This window comes from Helianthus annuus, chromosome 9 (genome assembly GCF_002127325.2).
Source record: "Helianthus annuus cultivar XRQ/B chromosome 9, HanXRQr2.0-SUNRISE, whole genome shotgun sequence".
Taxonomy (NCBI): Eukaryota; Viridiplantae; Streptophyta; class Magnoliopsida; order Asterales; family Asteraceae; genus Helianthus; species Helianthus annuus.
This window is the reverse complement of record NC_035441.2, coordinates 179,041,109-179,061,976: the sequence shown is the minus strand read 5'-3', so window position 1 is coordinate 179,061,976 and position 20,868 is coordinate 179,041,109. Positions and strand designations below refer to the sequence as shown.

The window sequence follows — 20,868 nt, the reverse complement described above, 5'->3', positions numbered from 1 at the left end:
TGGTCATATCACCATTGGTTGCCCCAATGAATGACGTATATCACTGTTAGGGCTTATTTGCCTAACCTGTGTTAGGGCTTATTGGCCTAACCCTGTGATACTTCACTGTTAGGGCTTATTTGCCTAACCTATGTTAGGGCTTATTTGCCTAACCCCGTGAGAAATTAATATTGTGCACAATACCCCACATACCGGCTGTAACTTGGTGATTACAAAGACTTAATCCCTGTAATTATAACTTGGAAAAATAATTTGGAGTATTGTAAAATAGTTGATAAAAAGAGAATGACTCACATTGTAAGCATGCGGTATTTGAATTAACAAGCTTCATGATTCAGATTCCTCTGAGAATTAGCATCTACTTTGATTGTAAGTGTAAGGGGTAAAGTTTAGTCTACTGGTAAGACTAATATCCTAATTTAAGAAATGATGCACACGAAACTAGGTAAATAACTAATACAGCATTTACGACAATTCACGAGATTAAACCCTCACAACGATTAATAAAGTGCAATACTTAACAATTCAGCAGATTCACAACGAATGACAGAGTATAGTCCGAGTTCGGACTACACTCAAACATTCAAGTCGAAATCACGATGAATAACAAAGTATAAACCCAATTTGAGCAGCACTCAAATAATCGTTGGATAGTTACAATCGATCGGATGTTGAATCGTAATAGCGATCGAGTTATTACCCTGATTGCGGCAGCGATTTGCGAATCGTGTGTGTTATTTGAACTGTTTCTGCTATAACTCGACGTATACAACGAGAATTTACGTCGTTCCAACTTCTGATTTCAAGTCCCAAGGCCTACTATTTATACACAAAAGTTGACCCTGCTTACGGACCGTAAGCCTCATCCCTTACGGTCCATAAGGGACACGAACCTATTATAGGGTAGCCCTCTACACATGTAGCTTTGCTGAGTTGACAGAAACGAAAATTTTAATTTTGACAGCAAACTATATGGATAATCGTTGAGTAGGGAATACCCCCCTGAGTTTTAGGGGCCCTGATCTTGATTCTGATTGTTATGAAAATTTTAGGAGTTGTGCAGGATTACTTGGGTGTCTCTATTAGGGTTTCCTATTGGGTGAATAAAATAATGGATATGACTTTTGATGAGATTTGTTTACAAAATAGAATAATAAATAATAGTTTTGGGTAAATCACAAAAAGGAAATAAAACAGTGATAAAAAGAGAATGGACCCAATTGGTAATTTTAGGGTTCAACTAGAAAATTTTCTGGTATAAATTTTGGATATAACTTTTGGGCTATTAAAAATATAATGCACTCGTGTTAAGTATAGTACCCCTAATTCAACCTTGTCCCGAAGTCCCGAGATAGAATCTCAACAACTTAGTCGGGCAGAGCCCTGACATATGTTATGAGGCTCAGATCAATCAGAAAGGGTAGCGGTGATCGGAAGTTAATACTTAAAACAGGGCATGGCTATTGTAATTATTATAGGAAAAATAAAATAAATAAAATAAAATAGAAGTTTAGAAAGACAGAGAATTTTTAGAGAAAGGGAAAGACGGAAGATGGAAATAGACTAGGCAATTTGGATGGCTTTGGCTTCAATTTATAGTGTCCTTCCAAATTCTTAAAGGCTAAGAATTGAACACCTCTACAGTCTATATACACGTGTCTTCCGTATGCTTTATACATATTCATGTTAGTTTTGATTTATTTATTATTTTACTAGGTTATAACCCCGTGTGACACACGGGTGTAAAAATAACATTTATATAAAGTTAAAGGATATAAGTAATTAAGATTACATCTTAATTTAATTTAAATAAATTGAGAAATCTAATATGTATATAAATGAGAAACTTAAATATAAATATTAAAAATTGCTGACTCAAATACATGATACCTTAGGTTTCCACAAACCATTGTTTGAGCTAAAAATTGCAAATTTTGAAAAGAAAAGAATGTCCACATCGGTAAAAATGAACCAGAGCATGTGATCACAACCAAATAGTAAAGGGTTAGATTTCCTAATTTTAATGGATGGAGTAACATCTTAAACTAAATTAGTATTCATACATGAAAATGCAAGACCACTCTTACAAATGAAAATTAAAAAAAAAAGAGAGAGAAAATGGATATTATAGTAAAATAAAAATGAAACTCACTTGTATATAATATCCATTTCTCTTTTTACAAAGTATTTGTATCTTTCATAACTATCAGTTTCATCTTGGGTATCATGGCCAACAACAACTTCTGATCAACCTTTCCTTTTACTGAAATTCTGATGTAATATGCATTTTTTGTATATACAATGAGCAGATAACTTCAAAAATATCTTGCAGAAGTTATAACATATTTTAAATACGAACCGCAAACACTCAAATGTAGGTTCTTCTTCACTATGAAACCATGATCTGCATTCGAATATATGAAAACATATATATAAGGATTACAACATTGACCGGGGAAAACACCTGAGATTTCCAGCCTAACCAAAGTAAAAATCCTTCAGAATAATTTTTTCAGCGAGGAACTGTTTACCTAAAAATCAAACAAAAAGAAATGGCCTAAATAAATTTATGTTTCCCTAAACAAACATTTTAGTGTTTTACCTGCTTGAAGCCTAGCTTTTTAATTGTGTCAAGTGGATATAAAGCAGATTCCACTTCAACCCATGTAGCAGTTCCAGTAACACCATCGTCAAATTTAGGGATTGCAATATTATGAACTGAATTCGAGCGACACCGAGAACAGGATAATAATAATCCTAATTAATGAACACATCATCATTTACATGAAATCGAAGAAAGAAAGATAAAATAAAGCAAGGCACGTGTAATGTAAACTCACCTTGAGTGAACAAAGTGAAAATAACACTATCCACAAAACTCAATAGCTTGGAAGTAAAGATTACCCCATAATTTCTTATTAGATTCTGAAAGAACGATGTATCCACAAAATCCGCAAACATAAACCAATTTTAAAAGGTACTTCCATCAAACCTTATGCTAAAGAAATCCATGAGATTGTATTGACTAACCAAAGAAAATACACAAACCCATATGAACATCAATGTGACAGAACATGGAAAACAATAAATTGGATTCAAATATGAACATGGTAAATACTAATAGCTAACACAACTAACTGGTGTTATTTAGTTGTGAAGATCGGCTCAAATTAAGTACAATTAACAAATATACTGAGATCCCGAACTCGAAACTTAATATTGTTCTATTTGCACCGTCCCCACATAATCCGATTTGGTGTCATGTCATGATTCTATAACCAAGGACAGAATAAGAAACACACAATCCGAATGTACTCAAAACGATCTACAGCTTCGAATGAAACACCGATTTCAATACCTGGTGACCTGCGATTTCGAATGAGACCCCGATTTCAACTTTTGGAACTTGTCGATCCGATTTAGGAATGAATCCATGATCTCAGTTTTGAAATTGTATCGTAACTGTAACCTCACAAACTTAAATAGAAAAAGAGCAAATTCAATCTAAGAATTAAAAGAATAAGACGTGATAATGTTAACCAAATCTGAAAAATCTTACCTTTTCTTCTTACGATCGGAACAAAATGGCGAGCAACCTAGATGAATTATCGAGATGATTTTGCTTATATGATGTTGGCTTCAAAGGAAATGGCGGATGGTTAGTTAGATCAATTTAGGGTTTTTGAAAAGCAAAGAAAGAGGATATAATCGATCCGTGTTTATAGAGAACTCCGTATAGGTGGGAAAACCCATCGAAGAATGCACCACAGAACGCCACGTGTACCAAGAAAGGTTTCTTTTATTATATAGTAAGACTAGGTTACCTACCCGTGTATTACACGGGTTGAACAATTTAAGTTGTATAAAATATAAAAATCTATTAATATACCCATAGATCTAAAATCAAAACAACAATACACCAAATCATAAAACTAAGGCCTAAAATCAAAATAACCATCAACTGCTTTACAATCTTATTAAATATGATTTTGTATATGTTCCAATTTAGGCCTAAAATCAATATAACAATAAAAACTTGATTAGTGTTCTCGAGTAGTACAAGCAGCTATCATCAGGAATGAAACTTACAATATACAAAAATAAACACAAAAATTGATTTAAATAAGAAAAAAAGCGATGCCCACAATATTAATTCATCTGGAACACGGGGAAGAACTTCACGGCCCATTTCAACCATTGTAAGTAAATTTGACAAGTAACTGAACCACAATCATGCCCTTGTTGTCTTATATCACTTGTAGAAGGGTTGTTCGAACTTCGAAGTAGATGTCCTAGCTAAATATGGACTTAGCCAGACGTTCCATGAAAAATCTTCAAAAGCAGTTTTGGCATAAGTTTCACCAACAGCTGCAACATGTCTCATCATCGACTCTTCCCAAACTCGCATGTTTTATAGTGATAGATGGATCTGAACCATCGATCAAACCCCAGCCAACCCAATTGGCCAATTCTGGTCCCGATCCCCTGTATAACATAGGAAGTAAAAATAAAGGAATGGTTGTGCCTTAGAACTTGGTCTAACTTGGTATCACCATATGCCAACTCCACAAATTAATCATAAAATAATGATATAACAACTTAAATTGGAAAAAAAATATATATTAAATTGCTACCAAGATCTCAGACATGAAAGATGGAAAAGATGAAATTGCATGGCAGCTTCTTAGACTTGGCCATTGGTTCAATAAAACCAAAAATCAAAAACTACAAAACTATTAATATCTATCTGTATAAAAAAACAAACATATCTTTTGGCATTGATTAACATACATCCTCTCTTGAAACCTCATCGCTATTTTCTTAAGTTCCTAGTTTTACACTCCTCCGGCGGCCAGGTGTTTTAATGCCATAACAACATAAGTATTTTTAAGGACCTGTGTATTCAAGTAACAGATATGATTGATAAACAGATGTAACAAATCAAATTTATAAGCTTTTTTACTACTTTCATGAGTTCATTATCTAATCATATTATCTCATGCAAAAAATATATTTAATAAGTTAAAATAGACCACACTTAAGCACACAAGTACAATAAAAAAGATACGTACAACTAATATTGTCTAATGTAAAATACCAAATCATTAAAAATTGCACTCACCTTAGGTTTAGAGCCACATGCTAATACGAGACGTAATCTGGTCCATTCAAAATTGACAGTTTCTTTGATCAAATTCAGCTACAGTTTCAGGTGGGCAACCTAACCTCCGGCTCCATGTAGCAAATACCCACTTCCCTATTAAACCAAGCAAGTCAGTTATTAAAATAAATAATAGATGAAATAAAAAGATAAACAAAAATCATATATATATTAAAGTTTTTCTAAACAATTTTTTTTCATAATCTAGTAGACAAAAGAAGCAGCACCAAGTCTTTTGATTTTGAATACCCCGATGATGTTCAAAACTTTTGGGCAAATCCGACATCGAACTAAATAGAAAATCAATGCAGATGGTCACAATCAGATAAGTATTTTAAAAACCAAACCTGACCTATAAACAAAATATTGTACAGTCCATAAGTAAGAAATTTACTTTTTATATGGTCATATTACCTTATGTCCTTTAGCATGTTTAGAAGAAACACACTTCCTCATGCTGAGATAACCATTTGGATTTCCTTCTATAAATGGAGAATTAGCATATGGTAAACCAGTGAGATACACATGCAGAGACAACATGTTCGGCTTCATTTGGCTTACATTGTTTCTAAACAGTAAACACAATATCGGTTGATCCAAACTTGAAAGATATTGTATGTCACAAGAAAATTATCTAGTGTCCACATCTTAAACCGAGCAAAACTAAACTGTATTAGAGATAGCTTAAAAATCAGCAACTGAGATAGGATTATTTAGCATCTTTCAACATACATAAATGGATGCACATCTTATATGTTCAGTAATTTCAGAAGCATCCTGCAACACATTAGCATATTAACCTTATATGTGTGTTATGGTAAAATGAATTTATTTAATCACAATGTTTGACCAGATTATATCAATGTAGTATACATAATTTAAATTAATCATTCATAATATGGACTTGAATAGAAAAAAAAATCAATATGAAATAACAGAGTCAATAAAAAAATGTATACGGCATTGAAGACCCCATGTATGTTGGATAGTGATGTAAATAAATAGACTTATAACAATAAACTAACCGACAGTAGGTATTGGTATCTCTACATAACACATACCTCATAAAAATTGAACCACAAATATCAACACAGTTGTAGAACCAAATACAAGAAAAAAAAAAAGTAGAACATACCTTTGAATCTTTGATATAAAATAAAAGATGCAAGATTGTGGTTGTTGGGAAGATTAAACGGGGTGAAAACCCTAACCTGTGAAAACCCTAAAATTAACGTACATAGCAAAGTAAGGAACTAAAATTTCAAGATGCGAATAACAATCTTTGTATCAGAAAACCCTAAATTTATTTTCAACCTGAGATAGCAAAGCAAAAAATATATATATATAATAGATTGAAACTTACACAAAGTTGTAGATTGCTCTCGCACAAGATTTATTTCTAGGTCCAAATTGGAAAGGAAAACACGGTGCAGATAAACTCAAAAGTTTGGATTTGGAGGAACAAAAGGGAAAGGATCGGAGAGGTAGGTAAACGGTTTTGGAGATAATGTATTGCGTATAAATGGGTCGGGTTTGTTAAACATGTTGGCAACCTAAATAGATCTGAAAGATGAGCGGGAAAAGTAAAATGGAATGCTCCTCAAAACATGACACGTGTGCCATCAAAGGTTTCTTTTATTATATTAGTAAGATAAGATTCTTTTCTTGTGACACGTACAAGATGTCTTCTCAATTCTCAAATATTCAATTTAACTTTTATTATTTTATTTACATACACATACGTCCATTTCCTTTGTCATATATTTTGATTTATAATTATTATTATTTATATATTATAATTAATTCAATTACTTTAATTATTTGGCACGTATAATTTCTAAAATATGAAGTTCTAGAAAATAATAAATATGTCTTTAGAAAGAGAATATTTTTGTCTACATTTGGGTCTAAGTTTCATTAAAAATAAAGTAGATTCAAAATACAATGTATTTTTATATTTTAATTATTATATGGTTCCTAGGCCCGTCTAAGAATTTCATATTTCTTACGGTCAACCTACCCGTAAATTACCTGTCTAATAGTATAAATTTTTATAGACTTTTATTTTATTTTAGAAAGGTCACCCATATACAAGCCAACTAATTAATATAATATTTCAACCAACTATGTATATAAAATAGTGTTTAAAATTACTTGGGTTGAATATTTAAAATAAACTAGTTATTAGTGGTTAATAAATTTAATCAAACCTATAATTCTTATATGATAAAAATGGGAATGTTACAAGACCCCACCCCATTCCCCTTGTGCGAACCAACAAGCCCAACCCGCCACCCCCTTCCCTTCTCGGCCCACAAAGCCCAAACACCCATATGTTTCATTTATGTACGTATTATACTTGGAGAGCAAAAAAAGTAAAAACCAAAACCCTACCCCTTGGTGTGTGCGACGGCAGGAGACCACCCCCTCGGTTCGCGAATCAGCTTCTCCCTCGACTCTCTCTTCTTCGTTAGTCATCTCCTTCACTCCAAGGTTAGTGTTCTTGGTGTGTTTTATGTAGACATGGCTGTGATTTTAAGTCTTGTATGATAAACGGATAATGATTTCACAATTAGTTTCGGGTGATTATGCTATTGTTTGAGTTAATTGATAATACGCATGCATACATGATCATAGGCTGCATTTTTGCGAAAATCATGATGTTTTATAACTAGGGTTGTGTGATTCTTGATGTGCTAAAGTGATAATTGATGGTTAATAACTTAATATGCTATTAGTTGTTATTAGGAAGTGACGTGATCATTCAAATGCGTTTTGGTATCGTTTAAATGGAAAACAGTTTGCTGATTAGCGAAAACAGCCAACTTCAGTTGGTTGTAAACGGGCCGTTATAGATTGAAAAATTGATTTCTGGAGTCTAAACCATACGTTTTCGAAAAACGCTTCTAATGGTGCTGGAATCACACTTTTATGAGGTCGTTTGCTATTTTTAAAGGCCTGTTTTGTACAACAGCAAAAGCTGCGTTTTCCTGCAAAAAATACGTGTTACGCTTTTTGTTATAACTTGTAATATGGATATAGTTAGGCTGCAATTTTCGTACAGTAGCTGGGCACGGATGTTGTCGTAAATATACAACTGTAATTTCAACAATCGGGCTGACGATGAATTTTAAATGAATTTTTTCATGGACTGCAGTCAGAAAGTGACGAATCTAACTACAACCCAATAAATGTTTTTTTATTAAATAATCGGTAATGAATTAGGTCTTGAGATTTTTACATAAGATGACGTGGACTGTTTAGAACGTTCTATAAATTATTTAGAATTTTGGAATGAGATAACAATTTTATAAAATTACCCGAAAACAACCCAGTTCTGGACGTAAGAGCTGAAATGCTATAATTTGTTAATTGCGTATCTAAGTGTCGTTTATGCTATCTGATAATGATCCAACTTGTTTAATGTCAACGAAAGTGTTATGTGAAGTATTGTGTGCTTGATCACGAGTAATTATATGTGGATTATGTGTGTGTATGTAAGTTGTCAAGGTGAGTGCATGGTACGTGTAGGAGCTTTGTGTCGTACTTGAACATACTAATAAACTAAATGGTAATCGTATTAGGACGTGATTGACCTACCTTGACTTCTAACCATTTTTAGAGACCAACCTAGCAATCAAAGGTGAGTTCACACTTTTCTAGAAAGCATGGGATTCCCGGTGGTTTGGGAATGGGTTAAATAACAACAATCCCCCTTGGGTGGGATGCAACCTGCATATTCTCCTTGGGTAGAATGCGTACCTCCACCCTCCTTGGGAAGGGTGACAATCGTTATAATACATGTCTTAAGCTTGCTAGACAACAACTCTATCTTAAGTCCCCCATATTTATATCGACTTAATCGTCAGGCCAATGGCGAATGGGTCATTAGTTAAATAGCGCTATTAGGTTTGACAAGCCTCACACCGTGCCGAATAGGATGGGAGTGGACTAATGTACTTGGGCACTTAGTCAATGATGACAGACGTTGACTCGGGGCACTCAACATAACTTCAGTCAGTAGTCGATATGGTAACGGGTTTATTAGTTTAAAACAGTGGGGTAGCTCCCCATGGCATGTTTTTATAAAGAACAAGAAACCTAACAACTTTTGGGTTTTTGGAATAACATTAAAACGAACAACCAACTGTGAACTCGCCAACTTTTTGTTGACACACTATTGCATGCTTTGCAGGTCGATAGGTACATGGCTGGAGCTTGCACGAGGAGTGGACGTTGTGGCAAGGAACTAATTAATGGGTTCCTAACATTAAATTTTATGTTTTAAACTATTAATGGGTTTTATACTTTATGCTTCCGCAAACTTTTAATTTGGTTTTGGACTTTGGTTTTGTGAACACTAAACGTTTTATTTGCGATGGTTTTTCTTTACTTTACTTAATGTTCAATATGATTGGTAGTATGATCCTGGTCAGTCACACGCCTCGCTGTATTACTCGACTTGTGGATTTTGAGGGTGTGACAGCTTGGAATACCACATTTAAAATATCATCGAATTACAACCTTATTCCATCCTCTCTGAACTGATTCTGATGTCCCCTAAAGTTGAATCTCAGCAAAAGTCCAAAGGAAAGTTTGAGGCCCAAAACCCCCCAACAGGCCCAATTCATTCCCAAAATCTAACAGCTCTGCTGCCTCTGATAAATCATATACTTCCTCTGCAACTCGAGCCACTTCCTCTGGTGGTAACAATCTTCCGAAGGCTCCTCGCCAATTCTTTGGTTTTGTGAAAACTAAACGTTTTATTTGCGATGGTTTTACTTTACATTACTTAATGTTCAGTATGGTTGGTGGTATGATCATGGTCAGTCACACGCCTCGCTGTATTACTCCGCTTGTGGATTTTGAGGGTGTGACAGCTTGGAATACCACATTTAAAATATCATCGAATTACAACCTTATTCCACCCTCTTTGAACTGATTCTGATGTCCCATAAAGTTGAATCTCAGTAAAAGTCCAAAGGAAAGTTTGAGGCCAACCCCCCTCCCCCCAACAGGCCCAATTCATTCCCAAAATCCAACAGATCTGCTGCCCCTGATAAATCATATACTTCCTCTGCAACTCGAGCCACTTCCTCTGGTGGTAACAATCTTCCAAAGGCTCCTCGCCAATTCTTTTGATGTCAAGGCTTATGGCATTTTGCGTCTGAGTGCCCTGATAACCGAGTGATTACACTTGCTGAATATGAGCTAGCTGAAGAACCCTATTTTGAGAAGGATGAACCCTACACCCACCCAATCCAATTCGATAAAGAAGAAGAAGTAGTGGGACCTGATGTTGGCGATTGTCGTGTGGTGCGACAGGTTCTGAATGGTAGTAGTGCACATGAAGAACAGCTCTAACGGGAGGCGATTTTTCATACACGTTGTACAATCCATACCAAAGTTTGCGATTTGATTATTGATGGCGGGAGCTGCACCAACGTTGCTTCTCAGACTTTCATTTCTAAGCTTGGCTTAACAACCGAGTCACATCCTTCACCATATGTAATCCAGTGGCTTAATCACGGAAAAGGGATTCGGGTTTCACATCGAGTCCTACTTTCACTAAGTATTGGCCAAGTGTATCAAGATCAAATATGGTGCAACATCATTCCCATGGATGCATGCCATGTACTCCTGGGTCGACCATGATTATTCTATCGCTGATTTATTCATGACGGGTACAAAAATACATATTCATTTCTTTTCAAGGACCGTCGAATAACCCTTGCACCCATGATTCCCATATCTTCAGGAGCAACGCCAATTCATCCCCTAACCACACTCTTGAAGTCTAAGTTGCATGAATTCACTACATATACACATTTTATTTTGATGGGACTGGACGAAGACTGAAGACAATACACCTATGCCCACTGAGGTCACCCCTTAGCTCAACCATTATTGAATAAATATTGTCATGTTTTCCCTACACATATTCCCCCTGGTTTACCACCTTTACGAGACATTCAACATAAAAGTGATCATATTCCGGGCTCGGTCCTGCCCAACAAGCCAACTTATCGAACCAGTCCTGTTGAAACGATTGAAATTCGCAAACAAGTTGATGACTTACTTGCCAAGGGACTCATTAGGGAATCTCTAAGTCCCTGTGCAGTTCTAACATTATTAGTACCAAAGAAGAATGGAGAATGGCGGATGTGTATTGATAGTCGGGCGATTAATAAGATCACGATCAAGTACCGATTTCCTATCCCTCGACTAAACGACCTTCTTGATGAATTATACGGTGCATCGGTTTTCTCAAAGATTAACTTGAGGAGTGGGTATCATCAAATCAAAATTTTCGAAGGGGATAAGTGGAAGACAACATTTAAGACTAAAGGGGGTTTCTACGAGTGGCTCGTCATGCCTTTCGGATTGTCAAATGCACCAAGCACTTTTATGCGTTTGATGAATCAAACTTTGAAATCCTTTCTTGGCAGGTTTGTTGTCGGTCCACAGCAGAGCACACAGAACATTTACAACAAGTATTAAATGTCTTAGCAAGCGAGAAACTATGTGGGAACCAAGAAAAGTGTCATTTTTTACTCCTTAGGTTATGTTTTTGGGTTATGTGGTCTCAGCCCAAGGCATCGAAGTTGACGAGCGCAAGGTCCAGCCTATTCGTGATTGGACGATACTGTAACGCCCCAAAATTTGAAAACATATATTTACCCTATGTTTTCACATGATGTAACACGGAATAAAATAACTAGGCCATTTAACCTAGTTAAAATACTTGGTAAGACAAGTATTGAATGAAATGGATGGCATTTGTGATGGTGTCACAAACTAGAGGGGCTAAATTTGAATAAATGGGAAGTGTTTAAATCAAACACTTAACAAGTTTGAAGGGGGTGATATGAAAGATTGTAATGAATTAAGGGTTAGTAGTGCCTAAACCCCAAACACACACTCTGTGCGTGTTCTGGGATCGACCAAGGGCAGGAGAAACAAGGGTTTACCCTTGTTCTTGGTAAAACTCATCAATTAGCAAGAGAATTCGATGTTAATCGGCTGCATGTCTTGAATTTTCGATCATCTAAGCATACCAAGCGAAGTGGTAAGTCGAATTTCTTGATTTGGTGAATTGTAGAAAAAGGGTTTTAACCCAATCATGAATCTGTGATATGATATGTCTAATTTGGATGTTAGGGTTACTCCCTAGAGTAGAAATCATGCTTGATTTTAGTTTAATTGAAAGAAAATTCTATAAACCCACTTGTAGTATAGAGATGATGATATGGAAGACTATACATGTTCAATGCTTGTGTGAGGTTGATGCGTGATGTTGTTGTAAGGAGTAATGGTTTGATAATGGTATGAAAGTTATATGATTCTAGTTGAGATTGATAATCTATGTTGTGAACTAGGAAGAGTATGCATAAAACACTTGTACTATATGCTTAAATTGCTTGTACAATGTGCTTACAATGTTATATGCACGCCAAGTGTTCGATTAAATGCTTGAATGGGTAATATTATAAATTTGGATGAATTATGAAGTCTTGTGTTGCATGTAGAAAATTATGGAATTGGCCTTTTACATAAAAAGTGTTATAGAATGCATACTATATGTGAATGCAAGAGTTATGTAGGTGTATGATTAAATGTATACAATGTCGTCCGTATAGTCGATTATGATGTTATGGGCATATGTTGATAAGTCGATAGTTACCTCTGGTTAATAGTTGACTTTTGGAAGCCAACAAGCACAAGAAACATGATTTGACTCGTTATTGTAAAAGCAGGATTATAGGAAGTCGTTTGATACAGGTTATGGGAATGGGATCAAATACAAACACTTAAGTTTGTAAGAACCATAAGAACCAACACATAATTGACAAGTGTCCATCAATAAACAATTAGTTTAGGGGTAATTTAGACCTTTTAACCATATTTATTTATAACTAATTAAAAATAATTACAAAAAATATAATCAGCACAACACTATATAATTAGCATAACATCCTTAATCGTTCTTCATTATCAGCACATCGTCCTCAATCGTTCTCCATTATCAACATAAACGATATTAGCACAACATCCTCAATCGTTCTCTATTATCAGCACACCAGATGTGCTGATTATATCTACCTTTGGTGTTTGTTTGTATTATTTTGTAATTAACACATAATCAACACGTTATCAGCACAATTATAAAACACCTTTTGTTAACTTTTTTAAAAATCACTTTTATAAATACAAAAAAAGTATAGCAATATGGTACTCATATTAAAGATAAAAAAATACTTGATTTTATGATATATTTTTTAAAAAAAAATAATGAAGTATATAAAAGTTATTTTAATTTAAAAACTCTTGGTGGAATTTGTATTTAATGGAAAATGGTCAAATGACTAGCAATTTTACAAAAGTACCCCTAATTTGTTAGTAGTAATTTTTAATTATAAGGGTTTTATTTATAATCAATATCAACCTTTGATTTAAATTATCAATGGTTCAGATCTGTTCTTACGGTTCTTATAATAAGCACTGTTTGTACAGGATCTCAACCCACAGGTTATGTTAATATGTGTTAATTTTGATTACCCGATGAATTACGTGTGTTGGAAAGGATATGAAGTTGATTAGATGTTTTGATACTTGTTAGAAATGACTAAGGAGAGTTAAGTATGAATTATGCGAATGATATGATTGTTACATGTACAAATGGGTATGCTAATAAGCGCGTGGTTTCGATGAAATGAAAGTATAGGAATCACGTCGTGACGGACTCAAGCATGAAAGGATAACGGGTCAAGAAAAGGCGAGGAATCGGATACGAGCACGGACGCATAAGGTAAGTGATTTCCGTAATCACCTCTTAGTTCAAGTAAGTAATAAAGTGTTGAAATTAATTAAACATGATGTTTGAGGTTAAATATGTAGGAAAGTCTTTCGTCGTAAATGATGGGATTAAAGTTGACCAAAATGCCCTTGATGGGTATTTTGGGCAAACGATCTTAATAAGTAGTTTAGAAACAAGTTATAGATTAGTATAATGTCTTGGACAAATATGGAAGCGAAGAGTATGGTTTTGGTATGTCATAAACCATTTAACGCGCAAATACCCTTAACGGGTCAAAACTAAGTATATGAACGATAATGTGTTAAGAGGATGCAAAATGTCTAAGAACTTATTATTTTATGATAGATGTCACTGATATTATTAGGTTTATAAGAGTTTATGGTAAAACAACAAGTTACGTTGATGAATGCATGAACGGGTCAAATTGTGGGTAAGAGGGTAATAAGCCGATAGTGTAAGTTAAGAATTTCCTTAATCCGGATATGGGATTTTAAGTTCATATGATAGAATGTGAATTTACAAGCATGTAGGAAGAAACGGGAGGTCAAACGGGTAAACGGTTCAAAAGTTACGCGCGTTTTAGTGCATACGGACGACGAAACGAATCTGCAGAAAACTGCAAAAACTAGAGGGCGTCGCCGACGGGTAGGGGGCCGTCGCCGACGGGCAAGGGAAAATCAATTTTTGTGCTGACGGGTTAATTACCTGTCTACGGGTTTCTGGGCTACGGGTAAATGCAAGGCCCGTCGCCGACGGCCCTAGGGGCGTCGGTGACGGCCTTCCCAAGTCCCAAAAGCTGAAATCTTGTTATTTAAGATAATTTATGTACTGTGGGCTTCGGTTTGATATCCGTGGACTACGGCGGACTTTCCAAACATGATTTTGAAGGTTCCTTGGATGTTTATGGGCTATAAAGCTAAGTCTAAGACACACGTTAATAATGTATGGTTATATAAGAGGTACGCGTGATCTAGTACGTGTTCGTTAAAGTATGTACATATGTAGATAAGCAAGTTTGTGTGTTTGTATGTATTTGTATACGTATGTAGAAGTTATGTAAGCATGTATGTAGGCATACACGTATGTATGTTTATAACTCCAAGTGTACGTATGTAGTAGGATATGTAGTTATGCTTAATGATATGTATGAGTGTATGTACGTATGTTTAGTTGTAGGAAGGATATGTAAGTATGTAGTTGTGTATGTAGGTATGTATAAGGGTATGTATGAGTGTATGTACGTATGTAGATGTATATGTATGTGGGTATGTAAGTACATATATGTGTATGATTTAGACACATTGAGGATTAACGTTATTAATGGTGTACCTTGAGAATGATAAGTAATGCAGGTACATTCATGAAGCCTCGCCAGGAAATGGATACGCAGATGAAATGCTTGAAGTTTGATAAAGAACGAGATGTGAAGTGTATGCGAACGATCTTGTTTATACATTGTGTGCTAATGTTTTTGAATGTACGTGGTGAATGCAGGTTGTGCGGGTCACGGAGGATCATCAAGGAATAAAGATCGAAGACCGAGTCACTTAAGGGATTGTACGGGGTTGTCTAAGGATGTAAATTGTTGTACATAAGCTATGATTTATTCTATAATTGAGTCAGTTTGTCGTATTCGATATAAAAGAGTTATTATAAAAGTGAACTTTCAAGTAAGACGTAAGGTTTATAATGAAAGAATTTTTATGGCATGAACTTCCGCTGCGACTTTCGTTAATTACGTGTTAGGGTGCTACAGATACCCACCACCATTCAGCAAGTTAGGAGTTTTCACGGTCTCGCTTCGTTTTATCGAAGATTTGTGAAGGATTTTTGTACAGTAGTTGATCCCTTAACAAAATTAACCAAACTTAAATGGTTTGAATGGACTCCTCAAGCATAGACAACTTTTGATGAATTAAAATGGCGTTTAACTTCTGCGCCGATATTGGCTATCCCGTGTTTTGATGAGATGTTTGGGGTTGAATGTGACGCGTCCGGGGTTGGCATTGGAGTTGTTTTGTCTCAGCTAGGCAGATCCATTGCATATTTCAGCGAGAAGTTTAACGAAGGTAAGAAACGGTATTCGACTTATGATAAAGAATTTTGTGCTCTTGTACATGGTTTGGACCATTGGCAACATTACCTACTTCCTATAAAGTTTGTTCTTCACTCAGATCATGAGGCACTAAAATATATCCAAGGTCAACATAAGTTACAACCTCATCATGCCAAATTGGTCGAATTTATCCAATCCTTTTCTTTCACTATTCGCCATAAATCAGGTTGGTTGAACAAGGGGGCTAATGCTTTGTCACGTAAACATCTCCTTACTACTACATTAGTTGCAAAGATTGTCGAAATGGAATCAATCAAACAAGTGTATATTACCAATGAGGACTCCGGTGAACTCTTCCTTCAGTGCTCTCACCATCCAGTCAAGGATTTTCACCCTTCTAACGGTTATCTTTTCAAAGGCACACGGTTGTGTATTCCACGAACCAGCCTTCGTCTAACTTTGATCCAAGAACTACATGAGGGAAACCTCTCTGGTCACTTTGGAGCTGATAAAACAAGTCTTCTGGTCAAACACTCCTTTTATTGGCATCGGTTTATTCGTGGTGTTGATCACTACATTTAGCGCTGTCTAGCGTGTTATATTGCCAAAGGTCGTTCACAAAATCAGGGATTGTACCTGCCTTTACCTGTGCCACATGCCCCTTGGGAAGATCTCAGCATCGACTTTATAACTGGATTACCTAAGACACAAAGGCAAAAGGATTCAGTAATGGTGGTCATTGACCGCTTCTAAAAAATGGCTCATTTTGTTCCATGCCACACCACCTTTGATGCCGTTCAGATCGTTGATTTGTATTTCAACGAGGTGGTTCGCCTACATGGTGTCCCTAAATTTGTTGTAAGTGACTGTGATCCTAAATTCCTCAGTCATTTTTGGTTGATCTTATGGCGAAAGATGGGTACTAAACTCAAGTTTAGCACATCATGTCACCCCCAAACCAACAGTCAAAAGGAGGTCACAGAACCATAACTTGGGCACGCGCTTGCCAGAAAAAAAACTTACTTAGTGGGATGTTGCTCTACCCCACGCATCATTCGCTTACAACCAGGTCCCACACAAGGCCACTGGTCGTAGCCCGTTTGAGATTGTTTATGGTGTCAATCCTATCACTCCAATTGATTTAGTCGCCTTGGATACCTCTGTCCAGCTCAGCCATGATGTCGAGGCTCGGGCTCGGGATATTCAAGCCATTCATGTGCAAGTCCGTGATCGGGTCACCAAGTTAATATGCAGGAAAAAGAACGTCGCGATAAATAGCGGAGACTATTGCATTCCAACGGGGTGATCTCATGTGGATTCATCTCAGCAAAGATCGTTTTCCTACTAAAAGACGTTCTAAACTCAGTCCTCGTACCAACGACCCTTTCAAGATTGTTTCTAATGTTAATCCCAATGCTTACAAGATCAAGCTTCCCGATGCTTATGGCGTGTCTGCGACTTTTAATGTTGCTGACCTGCAGCCCTACTATGATCCTGGCGAGCCTATCCCAAGTTTGAGGGCAAACTTTTCCGACGTTGACAGGAATGATAGGAACGAACCCCTGGTTCAACACTCACTAGCCATTGAATTTGATTTACTTGTTGTTACCAAAGGAGATGGACCAACCTTTCATTCTGGATCAAGTAACAATTGGGTCAGGAGGGTTTCGATTGATGGGCCCACAACCCATATCAAATGAACGACAGGCTCATGAGCCCACTGGCCATCCTCCCATGCATGCAGTCTTTTAATTATTTCTTGTTTTTTTTTAATTTCCTAGTTGTAATTTTATTTTATGCCACTACTTTCAGTTTCCTTTTTGTTTTACGTGTTCACAGTATTATTCCCTAAAGGATAGGATCATGGCTTAGTGGGAGGTTGTAATTTCTCTTGTAACAAAACCTTACGAGTTCATCAATGAAAAGATCAGAGAAATTAGTTTTATAATTTTTTTTGGTTTTCCCCACTAGAGAGCTAAAATTCTTCCATTGCTATCTCAAGTTTAGCATCTTGAGATGTGATCTTTGGACCCTTATTCGTGATAGGTGGTGTGACTGTATCCTATTACGGGTTTGGTTTGTTTATCGGATTCATTCAGGTGGTGTGTTTATATCCGAGTTATCCGTTGGAACCGTGTTCGTTTGAATTTTCAATCTTCCTTTAACCGTTAGACGTTGTGTACCATCATATACGGCCTATTTAGGGGTAGGATAAGGGTTGTAGGCAATTCTCAACACTAAACCTCCATCGACCATCAACTCCTAGCCAAAATAATCAAAATGTTTTTTAGCAACTACAAAATCAAATAAGAATACTAAAGAAGGAAGATGGAAATACATTAGAAAAATGACTAAATCATGAAGGAGCATCAAACATAGGAAGGCAACTACCCAAACGATGAATCCTATTGGCAAACTCACTGCTCTAGGTTATTGGAAAATGAATTGATAAACCGATTTAAAGATATGATTGACTTAGGAATCACTAAGATAATGTTATATCTCTTCTCAGTCTCCTTAACACAACTAAATGACCCTATGAAACGTGTAAAACTCACCATGATGTAGAATGGTTCTCCTCTGTCTCTCACTAAACTATGGAAGGTTTAAGTACTCACATACTAGATCTCCTTTTAGTCTCACTAGTCACAATACATCTGAAGATATAAATGAAGTAATCTAACTAAACTGAGTATGACATAATATTGCAATGACCCGAAGGCAATAAGGATAACTCACTCTCGCGTAATTACTACCCAAACACCCAAAGACAAAGACAACCCGACATTCAATCATCTCTCGCTCTAAAAAATGGTAGAACACTACTTTATACTAAAACACACACATGTTCTTAGAGTTAACTATATTTAGTATAACCTGAAAATGATCATAAACACAACGTAGATGACCTAGACATGCAATTCTAACTGATAAGTATGCAATCAATCAATGAGAATCACAAAAAGAACATGGCATGCAAATCAATCAGTACTCAAACATATCACAATAGACAATGGAAAGATTCTTTACGAAAACTCTAGCCAATTGATTAATCCAAAACCGAAAACAAATGAGTTTACACAATATTCATCACAAGTCTAAGTAGCACAAAAGGTTTAGGTACTCATCATGTCTGCAAACAATTCAAGGTCATAAAAAGTAGAAATCCTGATTAAAACAAGTTTTGGAACAATTTGAAAATCGAATAAAGAATAAAAACTATGAAACACCAATTAAAAGGCACTGCAATTCTTTGATCCAAACCTTTAAAATTTGCCTTATGCTCCACAATATAGAAACACCTTCAAAATATTCGTTCTTGATCGAAGTTATGTGAAGAAAGTCATCAAAATGGCCTAATTAATTGTTTTAGGGTTTTTTTGTCGCAATGAGGCGGTGGAGGACAATTACGAAATTGGTGGTAGTCCTCTACCGTTTTCAAATTTGATGGAGGACCGCTACAGATTTCAGTGGCGGTCCGTTATGAGCCTACAAAAAAAAAAAAAATCCAATTTTTCAACTTTTGCCCATTTTTCGTTCCGACTTCGATTTTCAACTCCTAATGATTTGTTTCTTCATCGACAATAGTAAATCCATCAAATAACTAAATAAATACCAATAACATATATATATATATATATATATATATATATATATTTGAATAAATTCCAATCAAAACTCATGGGTAATCACATATAAAAGATGTGTAGATTCAAGAGCATCACAAACTTTTAACATTGGTGGGGGGGGGGGGGGATATTACACGATCCTCCCAACCGCTGGAGTGATCACACTCCACAAGCTAGCTTAGCCCCATAAGTGCCTGGGGGTGATTACCCAACCGAGAACGAAGAGCTTGGCCGTGGGTTGCGGACACCAAGATTCGAACCCAGGACCTCTAGGGAGAGGGTGGATGAGGCTGGCCAACTGGGCTACCCCATAACTTTTAACATTTGTCCAGTCCAAGAACAAACTTTTAACAAAACTCATGGGTTGTGGTGTTTTGGTGCTTTGTATTTACATATATATATTTTTATTTTGTGTTTCTAATCATGGTAAAAATGGATTTCTCACATAGTTTTTATAAAACTTTTAATAACCCAATATGATATTCACAAAGGACAATAAAGAGTCCGAAATATGTATTTTCTCAAACCTCAGGACAAAACCACAATGTGTACTATTGGTTTAGGGGCTGTTTGATAGCCTCTGAATGGTTATTAAGAGGCTACCTCTTAATGGAATCTTTGAGAATTTTATCAATGAGAAGGTAGAAGAATGTAAGATGTAATGATTTACCATTCAGAGGTTACCTCTTAACCATTCAGACTTGAGGTTACCTCTTATTCATTCAGAGGTTTTAAACCATTAAGAGGTAGCATCTGAATGGTCATTAAGAGGCTATCAAACAGCCCCTTAGTTTTTTTTACTTCTTTTAATTTACTGATTTTGATATGTAAAGTGTTATGTGTATGAAGTAGCATCTCTTAGTGTAACACCCTATTTTGTAGACAAAAAATAAAAATATATAAAATTTATTTATTTCATATATTGTCGAACGGGTAAGTAATTAGTAAGATGGTCATTTAAAATATAAGAAGTAGTAAGACCTTATTGTAAGTATCGTTAAAAACCGATATAGATATCGACGAATAAAGACAATATCATCAAATTCTGATTCCGATAAAAGTAGAGGATATTAATTATTGACAAAGATTTGTATGTACTCTAAAAGCATTTTTGTACCTTTTATAGTTATATTCTGGTCCGACTATATAGTGGTTCTTTTGGGCCATAACTAGGTTAGAAGTAGAACCCATATTATATCTATGA

General features: G+C 35.7%; 2 long non-coding RNA genes across 8 annotated transcripts; both read right to left on the bottom strand.

Moving 5' to 3' along the window:
- Nucleotides 1-2,028: 2,028 nt before the first annotated feature.
- On the bottom strand, nt 2,029-3,807 carry LOC110885203. Of its 2 annotated transcripts, none has more exons than XR_002561949.2 (3): nt 3,560-3,807; nt 2,603-3,477; nt 2,029-2,531 (listed from the first exon to the last, which is right to left on the bottom strand). It is a non-coding gene; the product is annotated as an uncharacterized LOC110885203 (long non-coding RNA). The 2 variants fall into 2 exon arrangements; XR_002561951.2 differs by having other exon boundaries at nt 2,029-2,404; nt 3,560-3,805.
- Nucleotides 3,808-3,945: 138 nt separating this feature from the next.
- Nucleotides 3,946-6,727, bottom strand: LOC110885205. Of its 6 annotated transcripts, none has more exons than XR_004868074.1 (5): nt 6,525-6,726; nt 5,576-6,383; nt 5,389-5,451; nt 5,123-5,257; nt 3,952-4,485 (listed from the first exon to the last, which is right to left on the bottom strand). It is a non-coding gene; the product is annotated as an uncharacterized LOC110885205 (long non-coding RNA). The 6 variants fall into 6 exon arrangements; XR_002561953.2 differs by lacking the exon at nt 5,389-5,451 and having other exon boundaries at nt 5,576-5,938; nt 6,297-6,383; nt 6,525-6,722; XR_002561956.2 differs by lacking the exon at nt 5,389-5,451 and having other exon boundaries at nt 4,018-4,485; nt 5,576-5,729; nt 6,297-6,383; nt 6,525-6,720.
- Between the last annotated feature and the right edge of the window lie 14,141 nt (nt 6,728-20,868).